Raw genomic sequence first — 8,854 nt, 5'->3', positions numbered from 1 at the left:
GAACGGCAGGGAGCGGGTGGCGGGGAGCGGCGGCGCTGGGGGCTCGGTGTCGCCAGCCCCCGGCTGGGCAGGCAGGGCCGGCCCCGGTGAGCCACAGCGGGAGGGGTCCCGGGGCAGGTTGAGGGGCGGGTGGGTGGAGGGCTGAGCCGGGCACGCTGCCCTGAAGGGAGGGAGCGAGACCTGGGCGTGCTGCCGTGAGGGGAGGAAGGGGAGAACCGGGCACGGCCCCGTGAGGGGCCGATGGGAGAGGGGAGAGCCCGGCGCGGTCCGATCCGATTGAGGAAGGGGAGACACAGGCGCGGCCCCGTGAAGAGTCGGGGTGAGGTGGGGGACCGAGCGCCGTGCCGGAGAGGGTGTCGGGTCAGGGAGGGACCCATGGTGGGGAAATCCAGGCGCGGTCCCGTGAGGAGGGGAAGGGGGGAGCCAGGCGCGTCCTCGTGTTTGTGGGGTGAGGCCCAGGTAGTTCCCAGTGCGAGACCCATTTGGGGCACAGCTGGGGCGGGAGGGTCGTCCCCCGGCGTGGGAAGAGCTCTGGGAGCTGGGCTGAGCAAGGGCAGCCCTGCGGGCAGCACGGTGCCTGCGCAGGGCCCTCTGCTGCTCCTGCCGGGGGCCCTGCCCGGCAAGCAGATCTAGCGTCCCCTCCCTTTGTGCCCTTTCCTTTTACAGGAGCAGCGTGCAGGAAGGAACTCGGCAAACCACGGTGGTAACATGAAACCAACATGGTGAGGAAGCTGGTGGGATTGGGGGCCCTTCCTGCATCCCGACATACTGCCACCCCTGCAGAGGGGGGGGTGTGGGCAGGCTCTGGTAATGCTGGCTGCCCCAGTGGTTACCGGAAGATGCCTGGCAGTCCCTGGAGGATGATGTGCTCATGGGTCTGCAGACCTGGACTGTAACCAACAACTTTCCCCCGGGGTTTCCAAGTAGGACTTGGATTATGAGAGGTGGTACTGACTCCTGTTCAGTTTTCAGCTACTCTGAATTTAAACTGGTGCCAGGCTCAGTGTCCCTCCATCTTAAAGCTCTGAATCAGCAAGGCCTCCGTTTTTCTTTCCAGCAATATGCTTTGGTATGTGCTGCCTTTCTCATTCCAGCCTGTCTTGCTGTGTTTCTGCTCCATCTGCTTTTCTTCCCTTCAGGTTCACCTGTCTTAACTTGGTATTCAGAGCTTCCAAAGCTGAATTCCAAGATTGGCCTTTGCTAGTGAAGCACTGAATGGGGCCAGAACAGTGCGGGCTAGGGTCTCTCTTCATTCCTAATGTAATATTTCTGTAGTTGGTAGGCCTATTTGTGTAAACTTAATTGGTAGCTTGTCTCACAAAATAATATACTATAATGTCTTGTGCAAGTCTCTCATACTGAACTGTCTCCTGCAGCTGATATACTGACCTGTGTGCGTATGGTTAGATTTTCAGTGGAGAAAAATACTGTATTCTTGTTATATATCACTGAACTAAGACTTTGATTTCCTTTTTACAGAAATTCTGTCAGGAGCTTGGAAGTGTTTTAGAATTAAATATATCAATTGTTAGGTGTTGTCACTATAACCCTAAATAGGCCTGTGTACACATCCTAATCCTGTGTAACAGTTCCTTGTTATTGAGATTGAGAAGTATTTTTCTGTGGCTGGGTTAGTTTAGCACTGACCTAAGGTAAGTGCTTTGTTTTGGAGCTGGAAGGAAAGTGGTACGTGTTGAAAAGATTGTGAACTCTGTATATAGCAAGATAACATTGGGTTGCTGTTTCAACTGTGTAAAACTCTTGTTTTGTCAATGTTTCAAATTGTCCTAATGCTAATTTTTCTTCTGATAGCATCAGAGAGTGTTTCTTGCCCTCCCCAGCTTTTTCAGCACAACCATTTCCAGCTGCATGGATGAACAGCCTATGCTATCCTGGTTAGAGCCTGTTAGGCAGATCTGAAGTGTCCTTTTCATGGTGTTGCCTTTGTTTCCTGTCTGATAAGGACTTTTGAGAGAGCAGGGGAAGTTGATGTATACGAGGTCATTACCATGGGAATCTCTGATGACCACAGGGGTGGAAAGGGTAGGATATGCCGGTAGAGCCCTCTTCTGAACAGTGCGTGTGTCTTTCCTAGGTTAGTTTCTACTGTGGTTATCCAGTAGGCACCTTGTGGCAGTTTTGCATGTTTCTTATATAGAAGAAGAGCAAGTGAGCACGATTCACTCTTGAGAAGAGAAAGGGGACAGTTTCTAGGATCAGCTTCCAGTCACCAGGAGTTTTGGTTGTGCCACCTCCCGTGTGTAGCTTCACAGTCACTTTAAGCTCACGTAAGTAGAGACTGCAACCAACAGGAGGTTCTTGCCCTGTCACTGGTGCCAGCTGCGGTGCTTGTGCAGGTGGGAATCAGAGTTCCCTGACTTAGGAACTGATCAAGCTGAAGAAAAACTTTTTTTTTTTTCTCCCCACTTTTGTGGGTGCTTAAATAATTTTGCTGGTGCAAGGGCAATGGTGGGAACATGGGACTGGTGATGGAATGGAGTCTTATTCTTGTTCAGGGTAGCCTGCACTGTGACTGTGAAACAGTGCAAGAATGTGTTTTTATGTATTTAGTTATATAAAAATATAATTTTTACAGACTTATTACATATATTTAAAAACTAAATGGAACAGTAGCATCCATGCTTCTTTCCTGCTACTTTTGTGAATAGTATCATTGTGTGTTTCATCATCAAGATGACAGTACTTGGCATGTCCTTCTTATTCTAGAAAGCAAAATCAGATGTGCTTTGGGATCCCCTCTCATGGCAGATTGTATAAGTCAACTGACTTGCAGGTTATTCTGTATTGTGTTGCATGTAGTGAAGTCAAGGTTAGAGTAGCAAGCACTAGAGGTTGAAAAATGCCCAGCCTGAAGTAGTACCTGTGCCCTTAATCAGTTAATTAGCCTTCTGAACAAGCATTATGATTTCTTCTTAATCATGCATTGCATGCTATTCTCATCCCATCTGAGCTCCCTGGTTTGTTTCTTCTCTCCTTCCCTCCCCCATGTATGGAGGCTTATTAATTTCAGGTAGAATAATCAAGCTCTGAAATTGTGACCTTGTTGAGCTTGACTAGTGTGAGGTGACAAGCCCTGTACAAGCTTGGAGCTGTTTGTTGACCAGCTGCTTACAGGACACAGTCTCTTTGGTTTAAAGGATCACCAAATGTTTATAAAATGGTTCAATCACTTGTCTTTTTAGATATCAGCTTCTGGTTGATTTTCCCTATATCTAAAGGTTGTCATGGATCCTGGTGAGTTCTGACTGGCACACTGGGGTATGGGATAGCACTGTCTTGTGGTTTCCATTGCAATAAGAAATGTAGGTGGTAAGTTTGAAGCTGAATATTCACAGCCTGTGTTCTAGAGGGGGTATGTTTCTTCCATCTATGTTTGAAATGCAGATACTGAAGCCACAGAAAATCTGACAGAGGCCTTGTTTGGGCCATTACTTGGGCATTGCATTGTAACCCCCGCGCTTCTCTTGCTGCCATTGGGTTCCCCCAGTCTGCTCATTGGGAATTAGCTTGTAACGTGTTTGAGACACATGCATCACGGTTGAGTGTTGATGCTGGGATTTATAGTCTCAGAAGTTAGTATTGACAGAAAACTGCATCCCAATTTGTTTACTCTTGCATTTGACAGTGTCACACCATCCGTCTTGGTGCTGGCCAGGGTTTAGATTTGAACTTAACTTGCTGAGTTTGTGTGTGGCAGCTCAGTAGAGCCGTGGCTCTGTGCTTGCTTTTTTATATAATGTGACTTGCCTAGGAACAGCTGCTTTTATTTCTGACTTCTCAGCCTTTGAGTAGGAATGTATCAAAACGAAGCCTAGTAAATAGAAGGGGTTCCTAGTGAGCTTTGAAATGGGTGAACTAGAGAAAAGGAGTGAAAGAAAAGAAGAAAATGCAACAGAAACCTCTGCAAGAATCATGTCAGGTATTTGTATTACTTGCTGTAAACTGAAGGAACCCTTCAGGTGTATGGAGGAGCAGCTAGCAGTCTCCATCTTTTACGTTCCTGATGTGACGGCAATGCAGAGCAGGATGTTGGCGAGTGTTTAATCTCGGGTTTGTTGCTGCTGTTGTAGGGGTGGTGGGGGAGCAAGAGGAAGTGTTTGTGCATGGCTGCTTAGTTTCTGTTTTGCAGGCATTGCCTGTATGCAGTGCTTGTGCTGTTCTGATGTGGCAGCAGCTGTTATTTTTGGCTTTCCCAGTGTGCTGTTCGGGTAGGTGTACTTTCTAATAGATGCCGTTCTCTTAATTGGCATGTTGGAGTGCCAGTGCTTCCTATATAGACCCCATCGGTGTGAACTACTCTGCAGATAGTACTGAGGTGCAAGTCATTTGCCTTCATTTATTTCTGTAGGCTTGTCTATATGCATTTGAGTGGCATTAACTGTGTATAAAAGACAAGCTTCTTTAAGGTTTCTTCTGTTTTGCATAACCCCTGTCAGTATGTGGTCTGTTTCATTCACAGCAAATGGTTTTATCCCCTTCTCTGGGAGTAAAGGAATAAGCTTTGCTGTTATAGGGTGCCTCTCTATATAATGCTATCCAGGTAGTTAACATTGGTGCAGTCGTTTCTGTTCAAAAATAACATGGGCGTGGCTGCCATAATTATATTGGTAGAAGTCCTGTGTCAACCAAATCTGATAAAAGCAGTGAAAAAGGTTATGAGACGTAATGTGCCTATCCTGTTAGGATGTTACTACGCATGGTTGACAGCTCTGATAGATAAACTGTCTCTGATTTAGCTTTTATAGTTAGAAATGTTATCTCCTCCACCAGCTGTCCTGCTTCTTTGCCAAATGCTACCTCCCTTGTATTAGGGCCTACAGCAGTGCCTGTTCAGGTGACACAGTTTAATATACTATGCTTCAACCTATCTTCATCAATACCAATTAGTGTCTTGTGAACCAGGTCAGATGAAGAACAGGCATGCATCCTGTTTTGCTCTGCCCGCTGGTTGGTAATCTTCTGCTGAAGGATGGAGGAGGCAGGTGGGGGCAGTGGTCCCCTCAGCCCCAGTGGTACGTTTGGTAAAGAGCATCTGTCAGAGCCCAGAGGAATGAGTGACAGCATTTGCATCCTGAAAGGAGCTCACTGTGCATCCTGGTCCCAGACTGGAGGGAAAGCGTGCTCTCAAACGTTCTGGATTGACGAACAAGTAAAGATCTAAATAAAAGCTAATTTAGCACTTGCTAACTTGTTTCCATACAACATCTTGCAGGCTGACTTGCTTCTGGTGTCCTGCTCCCTCTTGACTGTGAGAGATTGGCTCCATATTCCAGTGACTGCTCAACAGAGAGAGCTTGGGTGACATCTCTAAGGTAACTTTTTTCTGGTTTGCCCAGAATACATATGCAGCCACCTTAAATATCATGCAAAGAGAAATAAGCTGCTTGCTTTTTACCTCTCACTTTGTAATTTTATCCTTCAAGTAAGTACATGTGGATATGGTTTGTGGGTGGTATGCTCTTATCTTTGGAGGATACAGGAATGCCCAGGTAAATGTGCTAGAACAAAGTGAAAAGCTCAGTCCTGTTTTATATTTGTTAACTTTTAATCAAATCTGTGTCAGTTCTTTGTAATGAGAACTAAGCTTCCAAGATTTGGAGGCTAACTCTTATGCTCTGGCAGTTCTGGCCATTTGGGTGGCTGAATTGCAGCTGAATTATCTTACAATGATTTCAGAACTCTATCATTGTCTGTTTTTTATTTTTTCCTTTCTATTCTGAGGTTAGTTTGCTGAAAGATGATAGGCTGCCTTGATAGTCTTCCAGGCTGAAAGGGGTTACTTTTTGCTGTTCTAAATTTGAAAGGAAGTCTAGTGTATCCATTCTCCCCCAGTCCTTTATCAAAGGATATGCTTATACCTTTATGTGGTATAAGCATTTGTTTGCTGGCAGACTCAAATGACCTCGTTTTCTTGAGAGACTGTGTTTAAATAGTGGCTGTGTCGCACAGTTCACTTTTTTGGTTGGGAGGCCCCTGACCTGTGTGGCTAATGGTCTTTGTTAGTTTGAAGTACAACAGGTAATGACCAAAGATGCGGAGCTCCACAGCTACCTTTCTGGGGTAGGGAGAGGAGAGTTGCTGTGCCTTCCCTGCAGGGGATGCTCCTCTGTCTTTGTCACAGCTGACTGAAGTGCTGATCTAAAGGTGAACTATTCTGTAGCTTGTATTTCTTATGTGACGTTTCTTTTCCCCCCCCCCCCGTAGGTCTGTGCTGAGCTGCATTTTTCCCATTTTTAAACTGCCAGAGTGGGTTTATGCAAAATATAATGTAATCTTTAATTCCGATTAGCGTTGTCCACTGTTGGTATCAAAGTATTGTCAAGCGCTTCAAAAAGTGAGTTTAGAAATCTTAGAAAGGCACAAGAAGATAGGGCTGGCTGTTTGTTCTGTGTCCTTTCACAGTACTGTCTAAGCAGCTTAAGCACGTGTGGGGAGGCAGTCATGATCTCATTACAGCTAACTATAGGCGATAAGCAGCTTCGAGCACCAAAATCAGTGCACCAGTGAATGCAGATGTCAGGGAGTTATTTAAAGCAGGAAGGATTTGGGAGAGAAGCCTAGGGGGCTACATAGTCCTATATCTTAGTGGCTGAATCAAACCAAAGAATAACTTAAGTGAAAATGTTGGAGCTATTGCAGAAGATGAGGTATTGTGCTCTTGTGTTGGTTTGAGTACTGTTGTGGATTGTAAGTAAAACTCGTAAAGTCCTGGAGCTTTGGAAGGCCCTTGCAACACTTGCTGCCTAGTGGAAGATATATTTCACTTTTCCAAAATGTGGTCTGTGTGTAAAGCTACATGGCAGATTTGAGGAAGGTGTGCCTGTCAGATTCATGGGTGTTGACTCTCTCCTCCCACAAATGTAGGAGGAAAAAAAGATCTTTTAACTTCCGTCTTTTGAGTCTGTCTGAAAAGAATTGTTAAAGTAGCCTGAAGCTTAGTTTGTGTTGAAACACTACATACGCAGTTTTTTAAGATAGTTTCTTAAACACCCTCACACATCATACACATAACATCAGGTTAATCTTGAATATGCAGATTTTGCTTAGATTAAATGTGACCATATACAAAATGATTATGGATACCTTTACTTTTGCAAATAATGGAATGGTTACAATATTTCCCATTTGGACCAAATATTGTAAGTGTTTTTACTTAGGCTGTGCAAGTGGTATTTTCTTTGGTTGGGTACAAATCTTATGTAATTGAGGTCCTAATGTTTCGCACTTCTTACCACAAGTGTTGACCTGAATACACTTACTGAAATTTGAAGGTAAGCTAAATCTGAACGAGTAAGCGTTATCAGGCATGGTTTACACATCTTTTATTTTTACAGAACTGAGAGAAAATCTCTAACTCCATTAGTCAGACTGAATAAGTACCACTGTTGTGCGCTGTGCAGAATCTGAATAATTTTCACTTTCTTCTTCAGGTGCTATGCATGCTGGTATTTTTTTCCCCTGTAATAGCAGCACTCGGGGTTTCTGTTTTTCTCCTTACTTAACTAAAGCTAAGAACAATTAAGATCACAGGTATTTCTGTTCCTGTGGTCTGTTCATTAGTCATGTAGCATCCTTAGGACTGACGCTTTCATATGTATTTCAGCAGTTGAGAATACAGTGAACCTATTGGCAACTTGGTTCACCTAATAACAAAAACCAGTCATCTTAAAAATTAATTCTGACTTGTAAATGCAGCTTGACTCAGATATTCCTAGTTAAAATAGTTAAGGGTATTGTATCATTCACCTGCCAAAAGTAAACCAAGCTCTTTATTCACTGCAGTTAAAATATCTTCCTAAAACCTGGCAATTAAACGTTACAAGTTAGATTGTGAAGTGTTTCCAGACTTTTTGTGTTTTTTGTACTTCATTCTATTGTGACATGACAACCAGAAGAAAATTCAAAACCTTTTAAAAATTCTGGTAAGGTCAGTGTCTTGTGGTAGTGAGCTTGGCAGACTGACTCTTCTGTGAGTGCGAAGCAATTCCTATTGTTTCAGGTTTGCTAACATTTGCAGTTTACTTACGATCCTCAAAGAAGAGAACTGCATGTTGTTTTCTACCCATAGTGCTTGTTAGTCTGTCTGAATTTCAGTCTGAGAGGGTACACTTCTGGCACCTGTTCTCATACCGTATTGAACTGGAGAAGAAAACTAAAGAGTAAATTTGCTTTCCATAGCTATATATGGTCAATGATGTAACCCAGATAGCTGTGAGAATACATCTGATTTGGCAGACTGATGTTTTGTTAGAAGCTGCAACACGGTGTTCCAGTGTCTTTAGAGGAGTTTAAGGTGTGAAAAATCAAGGTAGCTTTTACACACTTGAGACAGACCTGCTATTAATAGCAAACTTGCCACAGTCTATGTGTTTTCCAAATGAATGTGTGCTGTGCTTTTTTAGCATATGGGGCAGAAGCAATTTATTTATATATGTATATGCAGGTGTTGCACTTTAATAAATAGATGGAAGCCAATTTGACAATAGATCAGGTTTAACAAATGATTTTCTTTTTGCTTTGGCTTTACAGCTCTGTTACTTAGCCAGTGGCCTCAGTGGTTATAAGTGGTGCTCTAGAAAGCCTGTTGGAAAGAGCTTTGAGCTCTACTTCAGCAGCTTAACGTTTAGATAAGATACTGGAAATCTGTGACCTGTAGAGTGTTTACAAGAACTTGTTTGCAGCTGCTGCAGTGAAGAGGAAGTTAAATATATGCTTCGTTTGATTCTTCACTTAATTTGATTGAAAAGGAGTCGTCTTCTGTTTCAGACCTTCAGAACAGGACTGGCTGGTGTGGTATTCAGAGAGGCCTGCTGTCCAGTGTCAGTGTGTAAGG

The 8,854-nt window shown here is 44.1% G+C and overlaps 1 protein-coding gene across 6 annotated transcripts in view; it reads left to right on the top strand.

The window, feature by feature from the left end:
• Positions 1-64: 64 nt before the first annotated feature.
• IP6K1 (inositol hexakisphosphate kinase 1) overlaps positions 65-8,854 on the top strand; it is a 39,269-nt gene continuing 30,479 nt past the window's right edge. For 3 of the 6 annotated variants that reach the window (XR_012831221.1, XM_075714706.1, XM_075714701.1), the window contains exons 1-3: positions 65-86; positions 667-722; positions 5,234-5,333. The gene's annotated coding sequence lies outside the window, so the exon portion shown is untranslated. Of the gene's footprint in view, positions 87-666; positions 723-935; positions 1,070-2,272; positions 2,289-5,233; positions 5,334-8,854 lie in introns of those variants that run through there. The other 3 variants (XM_075714704.1, XM_075714702.1, XM_075714703.1) reach the window with 3 other exon arrangements.

The sequence above is a fragment of the Pelecanus crispus genome, chromosome 7 (assembly GCF_030463565.1).
Source record: "Pelecanus crispus isolate bPelCri1 chromosome 7, bPelCri1.pri, whole genome shotgun sequence".
NCBI classification, from domain to species: domain Eukaryota; kingdom Metazoa; phylum Chordata; class Aves; order Pelecaniformes; family Pelecanidae; genus Pelecanus; species Pelecanus crispus.
Note: the sequence above shows the minus strand (reverse complement) of the source record. Positions and strands in the feature narration are given on the sequence as shown.